Here is a 21,059-nt window from a genome sequence, read left to right on the forward strand (position 1 = left end):
ATAATTTATTCAGCCATTCTCCTTCATGGTCATTCACTGTCTACATTTCTTTTTTTTTTTTTTTTTTAAATTTTTATTTATTTTTATTTATCTTTGGCTGTGTTGGGTCTTCGTTTCTGTGCGAGGGCTTTCTCTAGTTGCGGCAAGTGAGGACCACTCTTCATCACGGTGCGCGGGCCTCTCACTATTGTGGCCTCTCTTGTTGCGGAGCACAGGCTCCAGACGCGCAGGCTCAGTAATTGTGGCTCACGGGCCCAGCTGCTCCGCGGCATGTGGGATCTTCCCAGACCAGGGCTTGAACCCGTGTCCCCTGCATTGGCAGGCAGATTCTCAACCACTGTGCCACCAGGGAAGCCCTACATTTCTTTTTCTATTATGAACAAGTGGCATAATTTGGGCTGAGCTTGACTGCCTAGGCTCTCCTTTGACCCTCTGCTTAGTTCTGAGCCTATTTCTCCAGTGTAATAGTATACTTTTTTTTAAAGGGGAAAAACACATGTATATATAATTTCTGGAAGGATATGCATAGATGTTGTGATGTTTCTGATATCTTTTCAATGAATTACTCTTCTGCTTTATGTTAACCAGAATCAGAACTACTGTTTGCAACCCAGAACCCTAAGCGGTACACCAGGGTTCCCATTTTAGCTTTCACAATTATTAACTGTGTGTCCTCTCTGAGCCCTTACTTCCTTATGGAGTTATAAGAAATTGGAAAATACATGCAATGTGGTTGGCACAGTGCTTGACATATGCTAGGTTCCCAATATATGGTAACAAGAATCATCATTAATAATAGTAGTTACTGGTAACAGTAAAAGGACTTGGATGAGGATCAGTGGAAGACATGGAAGAAGGTGAGAATCCAAATGACACCAGGCTCAAGACTTCACCAATCCTTTAAGGAGAATAATCTGGGGTTACTGACAGGCCATATAGTATTTGTATGCCTAATTACCTATTTATGATCCCATATATTCATTCCCCAGTGTGGATTCAGGCATTCTTATTTTGCCCCTTCTACTGTCATCACAAAGTTGGGCATTACAAGAATCCCTTGTGATATTAACATGAATCCTGAAAGGAGTGAAGCAGTAGACACATCTGATAACAGGTATGATTTGGCCCAAAATGGGTAAAGCAAGGAGATACCTCCTACTACCCCAAAGCCTATCCTTTCCAAACGCCACATGTTAAATTACCATTTGACACATTCCAAAATGTGTATATTCCTTTGAATTCGTCTTTACCATGTAAGGGTATGGTCACAGCAGTTATTCCAATGAAAGGAATGTCTACATTTAGATGTCAATATTTTAAGTGGGTCATGAAATTAAATTTCCCTTCAGTAGTGAGCATCTGCTGACAGTGATGGCAGAGCTGTGAGTGACTGTAGTTAGGAAGAAGGGAAGAAGCCTTCTGTCTTTTAAATGCATATTCATGGAGAGACTCAAGTTTCATTTATATATTTGATTCTTGATAATTAAAGCAACTGACTGAAAGGGAACCATTAGCTTCACAGTTTTGTTGGTAATTTAGTGCTGTTAACACATGGCAACTAATGTGTTTACTGTATTGTTCAGCATTTATTTTCTGGTTGTTTTATTTTAGAACCATAAGATAAATTTATTTCCATTGAAAATTAGTTATCTCACTTTTTTGACCAAATAATGATTTCCCTTTGTTAAACTTACAGTTTTTTTCTTTGATATATTTGATATTTGCCATTAACTGTCCTTACAGTTTTTTATTAATTTTTTCTCAGTTTTAAACTAGTTAACTATGATGGTAATTCCTGCTCATGTCTAGAAATTTAAAGACTATGAATATATACACACTGAAAAGCAAAAATACACCTCTCACCACAGTTTCATTCCTAGAGGTAGTCACTGTTCACAATCTCTTGTGTATCCTTCCAGAAATAATTATATTTATATATGTATTTTCCCTTTAAAAAGGTATACATATGATACCATTATATAACTAGAATTATTTTTTCACTTAATAGCTACCTTAAATATCTTTCTACATCTTGAGTATCTACATCTTATCTATCCATCCTAAATATGCGATTTCTGTAAAATATTTAAATACATTTGGGTGTACATGTTATTTTAATAGCTGATTAGTACTGCATTGCATTAGATGTATTATAATTTTTAGTCTTCAATTTATTAACATTCAAGATATTTTAAGGGTTTTTTTTGGTAGATTACTTTTTTATTGAAGTATAATTGACTTAAAATGTTGTGTTAGTTTCTGGTGTACCAAAAAGTGATTCAGTTTTATATATATATATATATATATATATATATATATATATATACACACACACACACATACACACACACATATACATATATATGATCTTTTTCAGATTCTTTTCCATTATAGTTTATTACAAGATATTGAATATAGTTCCCTGTGCTATACAGTAGGATCTTGTTGCTTATTTATTTTATATATAGTAGTTTGTATCTGCTAATCCCAAACACCTAATTTATCCCTCCCCAAACTTCCCCCTTTGGTAACAGTAAGTTTGTTTTCTATGTCTGTGAGTCTATTTCTGTTTTGTAAATAAGCTTATTTGTATCATTTTTTAGATTCCACAAATAAGTGATATCATATGATATTTGTCTTCCTCTGTCTGACTTACTTCATTTAGTAATAATCTCTAGGTCTATCCATGTTGTTGTAAATGGCATTACTTCATTCTTTTTTATTTCTGAGTAATAGTCCATTGTGTGTGTGTGTATATATATATATATATATATATATATATATATATATATATATGTATACCATATCTTCTTTACCCATTCATTTGTTGATGGACATTTAGGTTGCTTCTATATCTTGGCTATTGTCAATAGTGCTGCTATGAAAAATGGGGTGCATGTATCTTTTCGAATTAGAGTTTTCTCTAGATATATGCCCAGGAGTGGGATTGCTAGATCATATGGTATCTCTATCTTTAGCTTTTTAAGGAACCTCCATACTACTTTCCATAGTGGCTACACCAATTTACATTCCCATCAACAGTGTAGGAGGGTTCCCTTTTCTCCACACCCTCTCCAGCATTTATTATTTGACTTTTTGATGATGGCCATTTTGACCAGTGTGAGGTGGTACCTCATTACAGTTTTGATTTGCATTTCTCTAATAATTAGAGATATTGAGTATCTTTTCATGTGCCTATTGGCCATCTGGATATCTTCTTTGGAGGAATGTCTCTTTAGGTCTTTTGCCCATTTTTTGGATTGGGTTGTTTGTTTTTTTGTTATTGAGTTGTATGAGCTGTTTGTATATTTTGGAAGTTAAGCCCTTGTTGGTTGCATCATTTGCAAATATTTTCTCCTAGTCTGTAGATTTCCTTTTCATTTTGTTTATGGTTTCCTTTGCTGTGCAAAAGCTTGTAAGTTTGATTAGATTCTATCTGCTTATTTTTTTCTATTGTCTTGGGAAATTAAGAAAATATTGCTATGATGTATGTCAGAGAATGTTTTGCCTATGTTCTTTTCTGGGAGTTTTATGGTATCACGTCTTATAGTTAAGTCTTTAAGCCATTTGAGTTTATTTTTGTGTATGATATGATGGAGTGTTCTAACTTCATTGATTTATATGTGGCTGTCCAGCTTTCTCAACACCACATGCTGAAGAGATTGTCTTTTCTCCATTGTATATTCTTGCCTCCTTTGTCAAAGATTAATTGATTGTAGCTATGTGGGTTTATTTCTGGGCTCTCCATTCTGTTCCATTGATCCATATGTCTGTTTTTGTGCCAATACCATGCTGTTTTGATTGCTGTACCTTTGTAGTATTGTCTGAAGTCTGGGAGGATTATGCCTCCAGCTTTGTTCTTTATCCTCAGGATTGCTTTAGCAATTCTGGGTCTTTTGTGGTTCCATATAAATTTGAGGATTATGTGTTCTAGTTCTGTGAAAAATGTAATGGGTAGTTTGATAGGGATCACATAAAACAGTCGATTGCTTTGGGTAGTATGTCCATTTTAACAATATTAATTCTTCCAATCCAAGAGCGTGGGATATGCTAGATTACTTTTAATAAAATCATGGATTGCCCATCCTATTATTGAGTAATGGATATCAACTGACCAGAGGAAAGACTTGAAATTCACCAATATCCAACCCATGCCAGCCTCTGTCCCATTAATGATTCATACTCTACTTCTCTAGCAGTGTTCCGTAAACCAGTTAACTAAAGCAATAAGCTTCCTAGCATCAGGACTTTTGTCAGTAAAATACACTTATGCTTTCATTTCTGGGTGAGAATTTGCTACAATTTAGGAAAATTTATTATTTTGATGGCCAATTATATAATTTTCTTTTTGATGACAATGAATGCTTACCAAAAAGGCCATGGATCAGTAAGATCTCAACTTAGCCTGTGTACACTGCATAATTGTCTGTGTGATTCCCATAAGAAATGGAATAATAGCAGCAAGATAATTCAAAGTGCAAAAGAGGATTCAAAAAATCTCCTATAAAATGTGCCAAATGCCTCCCACTTATTTATTTTTGTAGAGATTTTTGTTGTTGTTGCTTTTGAGTGCTATACAATTTTTTAAGTGGAAATTGATTTCTTACCTTTCTATTAATGGATAGAGTTCTCTTTTTTCGTTGACATCCCCCCATTTTGTGGTACCTAGCAACATAAAGCTAATAGTGAATACGAACAAGTTTATCTTTAAGTTTGAGTTGAGTTTTCATCTCTTTCATTTCCTTAATGGCCTCAATTTCATAAACAGTCCCTTTTCATACTTTTATTTACTCTTTACTTATTTTTATTTATTTCTTAAGTCATCACTATTGCAGCTATCCCATGATGCATGTGTCACACGAACTCCTTTCTTTTTTTTTTTTTGTATCACTCCTATTTTTACCTTTTCTGTAACATAAATGATTCCTAATGCAGGATATTCCTATGCCTCTTAGAATGGGCTCAGCTATTATGCACGGATTGGTCAGGCATTCTCCAGTCACTTCTCTATTTTACTACCAGCTCTGAAATATGCATTATCTTCTGTTTCTTGACTCTTCCTCTATTCCTCTCTAGCAACATGTGAAAACCCTTATGCTGTGGAAGAAAAATACACTACCAAAACAAAAACTAATATTTTATTTAGATTGACTATCAGTTTTCAAGGTGTTTTCTTCTTTGTGTTCTCAGCACCTTAGAATAGTGCCTGGTACTTAGTAGGCAGTCAATAATTGCTCATCAGGGGATTTATTTGCTTTTTTGAATGAATCCAAACTGCTACACATGCAACTGCAAAATTATGTTTGACGATGGACAAACTTGAAAAAGAACATAAAAAAATAATAATTGATTTGTTAGGGTGAGGAGCAGTAGTAGGTACTTTGCTACTCTTTTTATCATATGGTATGATTCTACTGTTGACTGAACAGTAGAAGTTCTGCTACAGTTCAACTGTTACGGGTCTGTGGCTAAATTCAGCATTCCCTCTTCTTTGACTAATGGCAGAGCACATTGTGGCCTTCCTCTGACTCACCCCCAGCATTTTTTGATACAGTAAATTGAACTGAAAGGACATTAAGATCAGTGTTAAGGATAATGATCAAAATAAAAGCCCAAATTGCTTATTCACAGTATTTAGCACCTTGTGTGTAGCACCACATTTAATCCTCCTGACATCATTAGGAGGTAGGATTATTATTGTTTCTGTTTTAGACATAAGGAAGCAAAGACTGTGAGAAGTTAAATAACTTATTTGGGAACCCCCACTAGCTTGAGTGTGTCTCCCAAGTCCTAGCTAGTAACTGTAACGGGATAAGCAGTTCAGAACCAACAGCTAGCAGGTCATCTACTTTGCTCCAACAGGATTAATGGGTTGACTGACTATTATTCTTTGTTCTAGGGTTGTGACTGCTGCCTCAGCTTTGTTTACCCAAGACTCAGATAAATCAGAATATAACTGAAGAACAAATAGGGTGGATCTATCAAGGGAATTATTTGCATAAAAGATAAAGATGTAGGCTGTGGAAGTAAAAATATAAGGAAAACAACAGCAACCAAAACCACATCTCATTCTTCATAATAAGACAGTCGAGACTGTAGGTTTGATCTAAGGCTAGTCACTTAGGATCAGAGGAAAGCATCTGTTCAGATCCATAACAGTCCCTGGGTCTGAGGCCAAAGGTATTTCAAGCAAGATTACCAAGGGGCTCTTTCATACCATTTCTCTGAGGCTTTGAGACCACCACTTTCTAAGCCACATAATAGACCACATACAGACCAAGGAGTAGAGTGTGGGGTGAGGGACCCTTTACATTGCAGCCTCAAGAGTCCTTGCTGCAGGAAGCCAAAGCAAACAAGAAAAAAAAAAAAAAAGAGATGACTCCAGTCATGAGGTCATGTGAAACAGCCTTCATGTTCATCCTGGGTTCATCAGAACCTTCTTATCCTCCCTGGCCTTCTGACCGCTTCCACAAGTCATGCCCCACTGGATAAGGGTCATCTGTACCAGAATTCACTACACCCAAGAGAGAACAACATTTTATTGTTTTTGTTATTAAATATTGTTGTTCTAAGAAGACGGTGAACTCTTCAAGGGCAAAGACAATATTATTTTTTGTCTCTCTGGTAGGGCGTAGGACAATGTTGGGCACAGTGCAAGCAGTTGATAATTCCTCATTAACCTGACATGACATTATTCGACAAGTTTGCTTCTTACTGTTAGTAACTTAAAACTGTACAAGATTGTTAAAAGGTATAAATGAAAAGAAAAAAATCCCTCCTTCCTGGCTATCACCAAGGACAACATTGCTTGGAAAGGATTAAAACATTTTCTGTCTCTACCTACCATTTCCCTGGGAAGCAAAGCAAAGCCTGTAATGCTGATTAACAATGTTAATGTTCTTCTGTAGGCGGACAGGCAACTCAGAGGCTTGCTTCTCACCTTCTCCCTCTTCCTTAGATAGAATGACTTAACTCTTCGAATTTTCAGAGAGAGAGAGAGAGAGTCGGGGGTGGCGGATGGGGAAGAGAGAGACTTATCGACAGTTTTGCAGACTCCACCTGGTATACGTACATCCTACAGGAAGTTAGAAAGCAGTGAACTTCAAATTATGACAACAACACAAACACTCTTCGCTTAAGCCCGTCTACCATATCAGAATAAATTAGGAACCAGGAACACAGAAAAGACTTGATGCTGTAGGCCATTTATAGGCCTTCTTAGTGAAGCCAGCAAGGTTTCATTATCAGAAATAGCTGCAGCCTTCAGATCTCAGTGACTATGGGAAAAATAAAATACCACAACACACCTGGCAGATTATAGTCTTTCAGCTCAGTTGTTTATTTATACTTCACCACACACTTGACTAAGAGACCATGTTTCTCTAAAAAATTTTATTGCCAGACTTTAACCCCTGCCAGATTTTTCTGGTGATTACTGGGTGTTTGTTAATTTGTTTGCCCTCTAACAGAAATTAAATGGTGGGATAACTTGTCAAACTTAACCAAACTAAGTTTCATAAAGAATACTTACCCAGGAGTCAAAAAATTTTAGCCTAATTCTTTACTGAACTTCAGAGAGAACCTCATCTCTTTGAGCCCCATTTTCTTACTTGTAAATGAGCAGGTTGGATTAGATGATGTAAAGGATCCTTCCCAACTCTAATGTTCTGTGCTATCATCTATGAGAGAATGCCATATGACAGAGATGTCCAACTAAAAACCAGAAGACAGGGCTTAAGGTCCCCACCTTGCCATTTAACAACTCATTAAACCTTTCTGAGCCTTGACTTCTTTCGTCTATAAGATCCATTCCAGTTCTAAATTCTACGATTTTTTATGACATTGCTTATTGAGTCTGAAAATATCACAAACACAAGGTCTCAGACATTACTTTTAAGACTTTCGTACTACAGGGATTGTATCACATAAACTCAATTTGATAATCAACCAACCACCAGCATTTACTGTGCAAGCAAACAGTTTTTCTGCAAAACGGTGCAGGGGTGAGAGGATGCATGTTTTGCAAACATCACTCAGTAGTGATGGTTGTATTTGCCCTATCTTAACTGAATTTTAGAGCACTTAATATTTAGCACTAATTACCACCATGATGTCTGGTTTTCATGAGATTAAACACTGTGTCAGGTTGCTAAGTTCTATATTTTTAACAGTCTGGGTTGCCTGCTTTCTACAGAATGGTGCCACTGGCAAATAGCCAAACAAGCACAGATTGGTACCTTCATCCAATTGGCCATTGGAAAACTGCATTCTGAGGTGCTTATGTAGCAAGCCTGCTTCCTGTAGTAGCTCCCACTTTATGGTTTGACCAAGTCATCTCCTTCCTTCCCTCGGTAATAAAGTGCCATTTTTGTACCAGCTTGAGTATGGCTGGGCTGTTGTCTACACTATGAGAGTGCACTGAGCAAAGAATGGCTGTTTCCAAAGAGACATCTGTCAGATGCAGAGGGAGCTTGCATTGCTCTAGGGTGCTGACTTTGTGCTCATCGTTTTCCAGGCTGTCTGATTGGCTTTCCTCTAAAAGCAAGAAACAGAAGTGCTGGCTGCCAAAGATGGTTTGAATCCTTGTCTGGCAGCTGCCAAAGTCAAAGAGGGAGGAAAAGAGATGGGAAATAACATTTATTGAGCACCTCCTGTGTTACCAGACACTGCTTAACTCATTCAATACTCATGAAGTGACATCAAACATGAAGGAATCCAGGGGCCCAAACAATGTGGTCAGGACTCTGTCTCCATCTCCCAGATCTGCTTTACCCTGCCTGACTGTTCTCACATAGGTTCTTTTCATTTGGTAGCAAGATGACACCAGCGGCTCCATTCTCACATCCTCCTGTCTTAGCAAGCCCACGGATGGAAGACTTCTCCTTCCCATGTGTGTACAGCAATCCCAAGGAAGATTCAGAGTGGGGCATGCTCCATATGTCACATGTTCATGACTGAACCAATTTCCCACCCCCCTACCCAAGCACTGTGAGCATGTGCAGGAGTCAGGGTGGCACAGTGGTGGATAGTCCCAGTGTGAAGTGGGGGGAAGTTTCCTTAAAAAGCCAAAAGAAGAGGGTGGCAACCCTTGCTAGAGAGAGGAAAACTCTGTCCAAATGGCTACCCCAGACCAATGCAATGAGCTACTGAAGAATACTGTTGGTTTGAGTTGTCAATTTGAATGTTTTCTCTAGAAGAATGGAATCAAGAATGCAATAGGGAAAGTTAAGGGCAGTTTATCAAACCTCAATGGACATATATATTAACATACATTTATCAGACAAGCTACATAAATCTGTCTTTTTTGTCTTTTGATGACTCTCATGCAGAAATGGCAGTTAGCTTTCTCTTGGATACGTATAAAGTCATCTAGATTTAAAGGCATATGGTCTATCTTGGATCATTTACAGATTGCAAGATGGCTCTGAAGCCAAACTTGCTGCTTATTTCATGCCCTGCACATTTAATTACTGCTTGATGTGAATGAAGCGTTTTACCCGAAGATATGCGCTGCTGAAATTTTAGCTGGGTTGAGTCATAAAACAGTTTTCAACAGATTGAGGCAATCTTAGAGGGAAGTTTGTGAAGAAAGTTGGCTTGAACTATCTGACTGTAAGTCATAAATGTTTTGAGTCAGTCTGAATATTGCTGGATAAGATGACAAATACAAGTGTTCCTAGTTTAGTGCTTTTCTGGAAAATTCTAAAAACCAAAATTCTTCTATTGGGCTTAATCACTAGTGGTAAACGGTTAATCATTATAGGAGTTAGTTCTGAAAGAGAGATAGGGCATTTTCCCTAGTCACTTGTTTCTTTTTTGGAAACGAATTCTCTGCAGCACAGATTTTCTTAGTTCCACTCTCTGGCTTAGCTTCCATGTCTTCATGTCAGTTAAACCATTCCTCTCGCTGGTCATCTCAGGTGGTACTAGCCTGGGACAGGGAAGAAGCAATAACTGCGGAGCCTATACAGCTTGGTATTCAAGCAAATAAATAAAGAGTTTGTGAGTTTGGGTTGTTCTATCTCATGGGTTGCTCTACCAATTTCTAATTATGTAAATGTAGGAAAATAGCTAGGCTTATGATGAGGATTGAGTAAAATAATGCTATTGAACTGCCCAGCAGGGTATCTAGCACATGCCCTTCATCTAAAATGGCTGCCATGTTGTTGTTATCATTCCAAAGCTGCTCTCCATGCACATTCTTCATATTGGAGCACTTGGTGGGGGGCATAGCTACTAGCCACTTCTGGCTCCTGCATACCTGCTCTGAACTATCCTCTGCTTTTTCTTTCTCTACTGCCCTCCCTTTGTGCCAAGTAATTCGGACAATGCAAAAAAAAATTTTCTTTCTTTTTAATTCAAGCTCTGATCCTAAGCAACAGAAGAGAGAAAATAATTTTATTGACTTCTTTAAACTTCTCCAAAGCATGGCATGCTCTCTTTCCCTTATGAGTCTTCACACAGGCTGTTCCTTCGATCAGAACACTTTTCCTCTTGTATTTGTTTCTTAAGCCTTCTCAAAGTCAAGGCCTCAGTTTAGACTCCTCTCTCCTCCAGAAAGTCTTAACTGACCCCTAACCCCACATATTCTAGGTTTTCTATGTCTCTTAGCATGTTAGACCTTCCCTATCACTGCGGTGTTCATTCTGGTGACTGGCTCAGACAGAGACTGTGAGTTCCAGGAAGGGCAGAGGTCACGTCTGCCTCATCAGTCAGTATGGATCACTGTGCCCTTGGCACCTAGCACAGTGCCTGGCCAAGAGCAGGCACGCAATAAACGTTCTTCCTTGGAAACACACGTCAGTGCCTTTTCTAGAAGGGACTCAAGGATCATTTACTATTTTGTATCTCCTCAGTTATGTGTCTCCTGGAGCACTGCTGCTATCCTGGTGGAAATGTCCCATAGCTGTGCTGACTAGCAGAGTGGACACTAGCCACGTGCCGCCATTGAGCATTTGCAATGTGGCTAGTGCAACTGGGGGCCTTACATTAATTTATTTTGAATTTAATTTTAATAGCCAATGTGCTATCATATCAGCCAGCACAGTCCAAGAGCCTGAGGTTTAAAAGTTTGTTTCCAGGAGCTATAACTCTAAGAACTGTCCCTTTTTGAGGGGATAAAATTGTCATAAAATTCAGAAGTTTGGCAGTAACACTCAAGTTTAGTTAATATTTGGAACCAAGTTCCCAAAGAAAACACACATTGTGTCACTTTTTGGGCTATGCGGAGCATCTCGATTTTAGGCAAAGGAATGCAGATCTTGGCTTAGCAGTCCTGCTCTGATACCCTCTGCTGTGTTACCCTGAGCAAGTCACTTAACATCTCTGTGTCTCAGTTTCCTTACCTAGAAAATGGAGCTAACAGTTTCTACCTCAAATTGTGTTAAATGAGAATGTGTGTGTGTGTGTGTGTGTGTGTGTGTGTGTGTGTGTGAGAGAGAGAGAGAGAGAACAGTCCCTGGCACATTGTATGTTCTCAAAAATGCTAATTACCATGGTTAATTATTCCATTCTTCTATGTTTCTAAATCAACATGGCATTTGGATATATATGTGTGCATATATACACACGCCCCCCCCCCCCCCAACAGATCCACTAAACCTGCTTCATAAGTTTTGATCAGGCGGAACAAGAATGTGAGTGTAAAGTACTATGAGAAAGTTAGAGGATAGGTATAATAGAATGTTATACGGGATCATTATTAGGGAAGATAACTCATTTTAGAAAGGTAAAGTACCTTGAAATGTCATTTTAAAAGAGCAACAGTATTTGAAGTAGGGATTAGAATTTCTGCTTGCAGGAAGGCTTTCAGCAAACATTTCTATTTTCCTTCTCCATTTGTGTCACCTGTCCAGGTTGCCCTTTTGCCATCCTCTCAATAGGCAAAATGTTCAGGGGATGGCTGCCTTGTGCCATGCACCAAGGGGACTGAAATGAGCTGATGCAATGAGTCTAACATCCACCCTTTGAGTCTTACTATTCAAATTAACATGCTATACAATGTTTGTGTATCCTCTGTGGCCCTTTAGCTCCATTAGAAAACTGTGTGAGCAAGGGCAGGAGACAGGGAGATGCTTCCTGGAATCAGTAGCTGATTTGCAAGCCTGAGGAGTTTGCATGAAAGGCAGCAGTAAAAGTCAGTCGTCAGCCCTGATATTTATAGAGAGGAGGAAAGAAAGGAGAGAAAGCCATGAAATGTTATTAGGAAGTCAGGGAAATAGAGAGAGCTACTCAGTATAACTCATACCTTACTACCTGTTCTTCATTTAAAAAAAATAATTTTTTTTTTAATGTATGATATATATGTGGAGTCTTTTTTAAGAAACAGAAACAGGAAACCTCCTCGCTCTGATCAATGGTATATGATAAGTTACTATATTCTTTTGATACAAAAATTGAAATGAACTAACCACAAATGCAGGAAGATGAGGTCTAAAAAGCAATACAAAGTTTCCTTTATTTCCCTTGCTTTTTTATGTTAGAAACTGGGGAATCATGCTGAATTTCAAATAATCTGCCTGGTCCCAATACCAAACCATTGCATGCTTTGCAAATTGAGATGCATTTTAAAAAACATTTTATAAAATACATGTCACATAGTGAGAAAACAGATGAAAAAGTAATTCTCACATGATATTAGAAGACTATCTAGTGGCTTTCAAATAAGGAAGCATTCATTTTATTGTCAATACAAATAAATACATAGCAATAATAGTCTCAGATGCTTTGAAAACTGTTGGAACTTCTGAAATGGCACAGAATTAGGGAGTTTTAACATGCCCTGATGAACTGTCACTATTTTAAGTGCAGAATTATCTGGACTCATCACTTGTTTTTGTATCTTTGATTTATTATTATCCTAGGGAGATTAGACCATGGTGTTTGGAATTCTAAATGACCCTCCACACTTGGAAATTATTCCCTTATACTACCTAGCAATAGAAAGTAGGTAAGCATTTTGGGGGAAAATATGCTCAAATATACAGTAAAGTGAAAAACATATAGGTACCCTGTCTTTAAATGTCTTCTTGGGTCTTTGAAAAGCATTCATTTTAGCACAAAACTGCTCCTTGGATTAGAATTAGGACCCTTTGGGAAGGCTTATAAAAGCATTCACCTTTGGGAGGCTACTGGGTTTCCAGGGCGATGAGTAAACCAAACCAGAAGTAATCACAGAATGTTAGGGTCTGAAGTTAGCGAAGCTCTGTCCACCCCTTATTTTGCATGTGAGAAAACTGGAATCCCAGAGGTTGACGGCCTTGTCCAGGCCACACATGTCAGGGGTAAGGCTGTTTCTATTAGAATGGCACCTCCTGACCTCATCTAGTTGCTCCTTTGACCACAGCATGCTCCCTGGAATTCTACAGTACCCAACACCTCCTCCAATGCCTGGCACGTAGTAGACTCACAATAAATGTGTAATGACTAACTGAATGGCCTGAGAACCTTAATAATTAAAAACATCATTTTAACTTACTTAAAAACACTGAACAAATCTGCTTCTCAGAGAGGCTAGCCAATTGCAACAAGACCATTATGAACAAGAAGGGGGCTGCTGAATAATATAAACAGGAGGAAAGAATTCAACTATAGCCTGTAGTAACAAGGTGAAACACCCCATGACGATGAGGGGCTAGAAAAGCTGGTGACCTGTGACTATATCAGAAGCACTAAAGCATCCTTGGCTATGATGGAGAAAAACATAGTATGAGATTCCTTTGCTTTCTGCTGCTATTCAAACAGCAGGCGTATGTTCAGAATGGTTCTTTTAGAGAAAACAGGGTGAAATTTTGACATCAAAAGGTCTTGAGATAACCATAGTAATGAGAATGACCACTGGAGGAAGAGCATCCCTCTTTTATACTGAGTTAGAATATAGCTATTTTGAGCATTTTTATTCAAAAAAATGGAAATTTTGCTTAATTTCCATTTATCCTGTTCTAAGTCTACCAACCCTGAAAAGTAGAGGTATGATTGATCTTAAAATGTCAATCTCTTACCTAAAGAGAGGAAGAAAAGATTTATTTAAAGAATAAAATGTCACAGGGATTCTTAGGAGAAAAGCTCCTGGGTTTGGATTTTCTTTGACAGCCAGGATTCCAAATGAGTAATTTTCCCCCTCCATACATTTTGTAGTAGCTCCCCAGATAGCTATCAGTGCAGATGTCCAGACTGGCAAATGCTTCCATGTTTTAGGGTCCTTTTTGTCAATTAATCTACCTGGATGCTGACTTTCAGGAAAGACTTCTTGGTACTGAAAGAAAAACTCCTCAGGCCCTTGGGGGGATGATAAAATTCTACTCCTGGATACACTCATCCCAGTGAAAATGCATCCACTAGGCTGGGGTTGGGGATGAAGGAGCTGGGATTTAATACCTTTGGTTTAGTCCTAGGGGATCAGGGAGGCAAGTGAAACCCAGTTTGGAGAGCTCACCTGACTACAGTTTAAAGTATGAACAGGTACAGAAAATGTGAATGGATTCATCAGAGAGCCTGAAGAATTCTCAGCGTCTGTATGCAGTCTTCACATTGAAGGTTTAATGTACACATTATGCTATATTTCCAGGATCTACAACAGTGCCTGCCTGGCACATAATAGGCATTTGATGATTATTTGTTAAAACATTTCAGTGTTAAAATTGGAGGAAATCTCCCACTAGATGCAGACAGAAATTTATATTATTTATGAAAATTTATCCATTTCTTATGACCTTTTCAGGTAAAAAACAAAACAAACAAAAAAATGAGTTTAAAGACACCTTGGGTTTTATCTAAATTGGCCTCTTGTTTCAGAAAGAATCTTACTCAAATCACCCTAGATTAATGAATTCTACTTCTAAAGACATTTAGATGGAGAATGGCTATATACAAAGTCCAGTGACTGGCACCTTGGTTTTCTTTGTGTGAGGATAAATAATTCCTGCTCTTTAGGTATTCTGTATTTTCCAGATGGTGGGCAAGATTAATGGTGCCTGTTGCCATTGCTCTGAACTAGCTGGAAAGACCTCTAGTCATCCTGACAACCTGGAAAACTAGGTCTCTCTTCTCATCCTTGCAGTCACTACAGAGGATCAAAAGGCAGAGAGGAGAACCGCTGTCATTGCAGAAAACCAGACTAAGGAAGAGTCAATCTAAAGATAGGAATGTATGGTCTGCTCTCACTCTTAGGGAGCCTGAGGAATGAGTCAGTCTCTCCAAGGACCACCAGGCTGCCAGAACCAAAAAACTTTCATTTGTCCTCTTAAGGATGGGGAGGGACAGAGGGCATAGGTGAGAACACAGCTGCAGTTGGCTATACTGAAACCTTTGGGAGAGCATGGCCCCAAGAAAGAGAAGAAAGGAAAAGGGGCCTGCAATGGCCTGACTATTTCATTTTCAACAAAATTTATATTTTGAAATCCTAACCCCCCAAAGTTGATGGTATAGGAGGTAGGGCCTTTGGGAGGTGCTTGGGTCATGAGGGTAGAGCTCTCATGAATGGGATTAGTGCTCTTATGAAAGAGACTCCACAGAGCTCCCTAGCCCCTTCGGCCACTTACAGACTCAATGAGAAGCCTGCATTCTGGAAGAGGGCCCTTGCCCGACCGTGCTGGCACCCTGATCTCAGATTTCCAACCTCCAAATTTGTGAGCAATAGATTTCTGCTGTTTGTAAGCTACCTAGTCTATATTTTTACAGAAGCCTGAAATGACTAGGACAGGGACAAACTAACAATGTTCCTAGTTAATTCTCTAAAAAATAAATCTACCAGGAAACCACCTATTCCTGGTTTCCAGATAATGCAAAGTTCATTTATGTATTTATTCATTCAATAAATAGAGCAGCTCAGACCAATGCTATGGATTGGCCTGGTAAATATGTCTGCTTCTTGACAGAGAATCAAGCAAGAAACTTCCATATGATTTTGGACTATCCTTCTAATAATTTCTGTAGGTTACACAGTTACATGAGTATGGTCAAAAATACCAAGGATAAAGAGAATATTCTCAAAATAAAATCACCCTTCAAAAATTATTTAAGGGCTTCCCTGGTGGCGCAGTGGTTAAGAATCTGCCTGCCAATGCAGGGGACACGGGTTCGAGCCCTGGTCCGGGAAGATCCCACATGCCGCAGAGCAACTAAGCCCGTGAGCCACAACTACTGAGCCTGCGCTCTAGATCCCTCGAGCCACAACTACTGAGCCCGTGTGCCACAACTACCGAGGCCCGTGCACCTAGAGCCTGTGCTCTGCAACAAGAGAAGCCACAGTAATGAGGAGCCCGTGCACGGCAATGAAGAGTAGCCCCTGCTCACTGCAACTAGAGAAAGCCCGTGTGCAGCAACGAAGACCCAACGCAGCCAAAAATAAATAAATAAATAAATAAGTAAATAAATTAAAAAAAAATTATTTAAAAGGTCTGGAAGATCATAAATTGAAGAGATGGCTTGGCATAAAGTCAGGGTCCAAAGGTACCAAAACTGCTATATCTTAGCAGATTTACTCCCTCAGGGGCAACATAATCTATGTTAAACTTAAAATGCACAGGCCTTTGGCTCCCCAGTGGCTGTAGGGTAGTGCTCTAATTTATTTGGAACCTGGCCAAGGAAACAGTTTACCCTTTCATTTATGTCTCATTTTATGTTTTTGAATTTTTAATAAGTCATTGATTTTTGTTGACCATTTTTCTATGGCACATGGAGAAAAGTAAATTGAGTGTTTTAGAATTTTCTCTCTAAACGCCTTCCATAAAATGTAATGATAGTGCTTTTCCTTTGTATAGTTTTTGGATGCTATTTTACCCCTTTGTGTCAATGACTCATCACAGGAACAGAAAAGTTCCCACCCGTTCCTTACTTGGTATCTATATGGCTCTAAGTGAAGGCATGGGCTTTATCCACAAACTGCTATAGTCAGATTGTTGCTGAAATATGAATTAATTACTGCAGAACCAATGTACTGCTGTCACCAGGAACCAGAGAGTTAAATCCAGGATCCAAGGCGATACCTACAAGCAAAAGTGGTGGGGACTTGTATCTGAATCATGGTGGGGTACTAAGGTGTAAGAGGGAAGGCGAGATGGAGAGACACAGAAAACCTCACCACAGCACGTGGTTGTTTCTCCTTAGGAGAGCCTTGTGGCTCGTTGTGCCTGTCAAGTAGGCTAATGTGCCTGTAAATTTCCTGTGACAGAAAACACATCACAGCAGCAGCAGCACCAGAAAACAATACAACCAAACTGTGGAAGACTGAAAGCCCAGCGCTTTCAAGGGTGATCAGAATGTAACAGAGTAAAAAAAATACAAGGCATTGAAAATAAACAAAGGCTAGGAAGAAATGAGATCACTTTCTAAGAAAAAAGCATTTATCATTTATAGGCCAAAAGAAATGCTTCTCCCACAGCCATTTTTTATATATTATTTGGCAGTCTCAGTTCAAGGTCAAAAATATTAGAGGACAAAAGGAATATGACTCAATATTTAAGATTTGTCATGACTGGCTTTGTAATTGCATAAATATTAAATATGTAGAAATAATTGTAAGCACGTTATCTCCACATCTCCACACGTTGCTTTAATTTTTAATGTAATCTTTTTCCTGAGCTGGCTGTGGGTCTGTGATTTGCATAGCTAGAATGATCCGGTGCCATCAATTTAGCAATGAAGTTACTCATTGAACAGAAGAGGCTTCTAAAAGATTATACAAAGCTGCAGGAAAGGAGAGTGTGAAAATGAAATTTTACGTTTCAGGTAAACGGGAGCACATTTTTCCATTATAAATTTAATATGGTTACTTTACAATAAATTTGGAAAACAAAAAAGAGGGGGAAAAAGCACCTATATTTTCATCATCTTAACTTAGTGTTTTATATTCTGGTCTTTTTATACTTATGCATATATATTTTTAACATAGATGTAATCATAGTTCTGTGTGTGTATATGTGTATAGTTTTGCAACAAGATTTTTTTCTCTTATTAATATGGTTTTCATAACTATAACTTTTATGACTATGAAATAATGATAATAAAGGGGTCTATAATTAGACTCACCCACAAAATTTCTGTTGGCTAGCATTAGCAGAGTACTTAAGCACCTGACACTGGGGCCTGATGAATCAAATACCAGCTCTGCTACCTAACTGTGTGGATTTGGACAGATTAGTAAAGGCTATGCCTCAGTTTCCTCATCTATAAAATGGGCATACTAATAGTGCCTCTATTAGCGTGTTCTAGTGAGAGTTAAATGAAATAATCCATGGAAAGCACATAGCCTGGCTCTTCCATACAGTGAGTACTAAGACTAAGTGTTATTAAAGACAAAAAAGTCAAATACATTATACTGGGTTAAAAAAATAAGCTTGAGTTTTACAAAACTGAGTTTCCTGAGACATTGCCATCATCCCCAAAATCCCCATGTGCGTTTTTCCAGTAACAACTCCCCACCTCCACCACTAATCAGACTTTGATGGTTAACACTTCCTTGTTCTGCTTCATACTTTAACATCTAAGTATGCTTCCCTAAAAGTATATCTTCATTTTGCCTGTTATTGAACTTGATATAAATGGAATCTCTCTCTCTCTCTCTCTCACACACACACACACACACACACACACACACACACACAGTATCACTGTATTTAGGAAGCATACAATCCAAGGCTTGGTTATGTTGTGATGAAAAAAAGCTTTGGACAGGAGTCAGAGAACTTGGCTTCTAGTCTAGTCTCCGTGAGATCCTGGGCAAATCTTTTTACTTCTCTGGGGCCTCCATGTAAAATGTTTGGATGTGCTAAGTGTCTTTGAAGCTTTAGAGTACTAAATTGTTAAGCCCTTCCTATGTGAGTATTGTGTTGGCATATGAGAAATCAGAGTCAAAAAGAATCCAGAGAAAGGCCTGGGGCCTGCTGGAAATAAGCCTCCTCTTCTGAAAATTCATGCCAATAACAGTGTCGGCAAACAAAGGGCTATAGAAAAATGAAAGTAATGATCCCACATCACAAATAATTTTCTCATCTCTGATATGTGTACATTTAGATATATTATTGGCCTTAACGTGCATAGGGAACATTTTTCCCAGGATAAATCATAGCCATTAAGAGTTGCATGTTAGGAGTTTGGAGTTCAAATAAATAATCATATCATATAGGTTTTCCTGGACAGAGTCAGTTTTGAACATTTTAACCCATTCTCTCTGTAGAAGTATTTGTATTTCTCCAAATACTGCCTGGGCTAAGTACTGCAGATTGGCTCACCCAATGTCCATTCTACCGTCCTCTTATGGTGGCATTCGTAATGCAGAGACTGGAAGCTTAAAACATGTCCTAGACTTCTTTGCACCTAGAGCTATGGATATGAATTAGGTCTGCCAGTTAGGTATACTTGTGCAAGATTTAGAAAACATAAGAGAAGTTGAGGCATCCTTCTGACCACTTCTGATTGTATTTCTTTTATAATTAAGGTCATGGAAACATTTTTCTAGAGCAATGTTCCATAGTTTATTACTCAGCCTCCTGGAAGACAATAAGCAGTTGTGGCCGCTATGAGAGCAGTAGCTTTTTGACTCCACCTTCTATCATAGGGTTATGTTTCTGAACCCAGTGTTCCAGTCATCCTCAGCAATAATAGATCCACTGATAGGTCAACTCTGTATTATGCTGGAATCGTTCATTCTTACAGGCCTAGTCTGTTAACGCACTTCTCCAATCCTGACATGGATTTTTGAAAGTACCCTCTATTAAATACCTTCCTGCTTAAAATACTTAGAATTGTTTCTATTTTTTTTTGCACTGAATCCTACTGATACACATCCTAGATATTATTTTGGAAAATCTATTCACCGTAACACAAGATGCAAAGTATTATAACTCTATAGAATGCTATAGCAAATAGAGGAGGGGTTTTGAAACCAGAAAAAACAAGCTAGTTTAGTAGTTATGTATCCTTAAGCAAGTTATTTAACCTCTTTGTATCTAAGTTCATATATATATATACATATATATATATATATACACACACACACACGCATATATATATATATGAAATAGATATCAGTATACTAATCTTGTAGAGTTGTGAGAATTAAATGAGGCAACACAAGCAAGGTATCTATGTACTTAGTATCTAGCATTGAATGGTCACTCACTATAAACAGAGTTCATTTCTTCCTGTCCCCATATGGGATGTCCTTTGGTGACTGAGGTGATTAGCAAAATAATTTTGGGGGAAATTCTCTTTAAAGAACTTTAAAAAAACCTTGTAGGAACACAAAGATTTGGCGCTGATTCACAAAGACAAGAGGAATATCTTTAAACTCAGCTCAAGAGCAAACAGACTTCTATTATGAGTACTACCAATTCATCCCAACTGGTGGCTTAGGGCCCAGATAATTTGTTAATTATCTCAACAAATATTTATCAAGCCTCAACATTTCTAGACACTATTTTACTCATTAAGATACAGTGGTAAATAAAAAGGTCCCTGACTTCCAGGAGCTTGCATTCTACTGGGAGAGACAGACATAAAATAAGTCAATATATAATTTCAAATAATGAGAAGGATTATGAAAAAAGGCATTCTTCCTTTAGCTCTCTTTCCCTTACCTTCTCAGAAGTTTATTATGTTACTTGACTCATCCCGTCTCTCAGCTTCCTTTCATGAGAGGAAAGGCATAGGCTGATGGAGATTATGCCAATAATGTCAAGATTCTCTTAGGTAGGTGAGTAGTTTCAGGATATGTGAAGAGTCTGGGGCCTGTTACTGTTTCATGGATGCCAGCAGAAAATAGATGATGCCTGGATTAGAGACAAAGGAGCATGTCAAAGCAGCATTAGCACGATGTTGGCACTTGTTTCTTATGCCCCCAAAATCCCATGGGGTCTAAGGGGAAGGGTCCAGGTGGCTGCCACATACTCAGTGGTTTTCTGTCACAGCCAAGGAATATTGAACTCGGGGAATTTACTGCTTTTATAGTGTTTGGTAAGCAATCCTACTCTTTGGGAGGAAGCTATTACTTGGTTGCTCAAGGTTGCTTGCTGCAAATCCAACCCTGAGAAATGACCCAAGTAAAGAGTAGTCTGGGCTCT

At 38.4% G+C, this 21,059-nt stretch overlaps 1 protein-coding gene across 1 annotated transcript in view; it reads right to left on the reverse strand.

The window, feature by feature from the left end:
• The window catches only part of PJA2 (praja ring finger ubiquitin ligase 2), a 365,369-nt gene that overhangs the window by 335,311 nt on the left and 8,999 nt on the right, over positions 1-21,059 (reverse strand). Inside the window, exon 2 of the mRNA XM_059916871.1 lies at positions 20,577-20,768. The gene's annotated coding sequence lies outside the window, so the exon portion shown is untranslated. The remainder of the gene's footprint in view (positions 1-20,576; positions 20,769-21,059) is intronic.

The sequence above is a fragment of the Balaenoptera ricei genome, chromosome 3 (assembly GCF_028023285.1).
Source record: "Balaenoptera ricei isolate mBalRic1 chromosome 3, mBalRic1.hap2, whole genome shotgun sequence".
NCBI classification, from domain to species: domain Eukaryota; kingdom Metazoa; phylum Chordata; class Mammalia; order Artiodactyla; family Balaenopteridae; genus Balaenoptera; species Balaenoptera ricei.